The 983-nt window shown below is 48.4% G+C and overlaps 1 non-coding gene across 1 annotated transcript; it reads left to right on the top strand.

The window, feature by feature from the left end:
* Window positions 1-225: 225 nt before the first annotated feature.
* LOC143294764 (5S ribosomal RNA) lies at window positions 226-344 on the top strand. Its single transcript, XR_013056926.1, has one exon. It is a non-coding gene; the product is annotated as a 5S ribosomal RNA (ribosomal RNA).
* The last annotated feature ends 639 nt before the right edge of the window (window positions 345-983 follow it).

Raw genomic sequence — 983 nt, 5'->3', positions numbered from 1 at the left:
GGGGGGGGTGTGAGGTGAGGGGCAGGAGGGAGGGTGGAGACGGAGTTGGTGTTTCGGCCCTTGCATAAGAGGACATGTTGTTTCTGTTTCGCAAACGAATAAAGGCAGGAGCTTCATTCACTAAATGATGGGTCAGTAAATGACGAATTTGTCTAATCCAGGCTCTGAAGAGTCAATGGCACTGCGGACAGGGGTGTGTGTGTATACAGAAGCTGGTGCTGTCCCGCTAACGGCCATACCACGTTGAAAACAGCGGTTCTCGTCCGATCACCGAAGTTAAGCAACGTCGGGCCCGGATAGTACTTGGATGGTTGACCGCCTGGGAACACCAGGTGCTGTTGGCATTCCTTTAAGCGCGTTGGGTTACGCTGCTGGTCAGGCATCTGCTTGGCAGATGTGGTGTAGCGTATATGGATTTGTCCGAACGCAGTGACGCCTCCTTGAGCTACTGAAACTGAAACTGAAACTGTCCAGATGTAGGTGGGTTATGTACCTTCTCTTTGCGTTGTAGTTGGCGTTTAAGAATTTTGAGTTGCCGATCAACGGTCGGCTCCTCAAGAGCGGCGATGCCAGATCGGACCCGTCTGCGCCATGCTGAGTGAATTTCAGTGCCAGTTTCTCAAGGCGTCACAGCATTCGGACAAATCCATAATGCCGTGACGCGACACCACACTTATCTGCCAAGCAGATTATCTGACCAGCAGCATAACCCAACGAGCTCAGTCAGGCTTTGACTGTATTGCATATGATTTATATTTGTGTAATGTCTTTTAAATCTCTTCTCAAAACTCACCTTTTCTCTCAGCAGTAAGTTCAATTGTGGCAGGTCCACTTCCTTAGCGTTAGCTGTGCTTGACTATGTATGTATACATATGTATGTGTACATAACTACATGCATGTATATGAATGTGTATTGTGTGCGCGTCCGTTTATGTAAGTTTGTGCCTGCCTATGTGTGCGTATGTGTTAGGGTAGCTGTTAGA

Source organism: Babylonia areolata, chromosome 1, assembly GCF_041734735.1.
Source record: "Babylonia areolata isolate BAREFJ2019XMU chromosome 1, ASM4173473v1, whole genome shotgun sequence".
NCBI lineage: Eukaryota > Metazoa > Mollusca > Gastropoda > Neogastropoda > Buccinidae > Babylonia > Babylonia areolata.
This window is presented reverse-complemented; position numbering and strand designations above follow the sequence as displayed.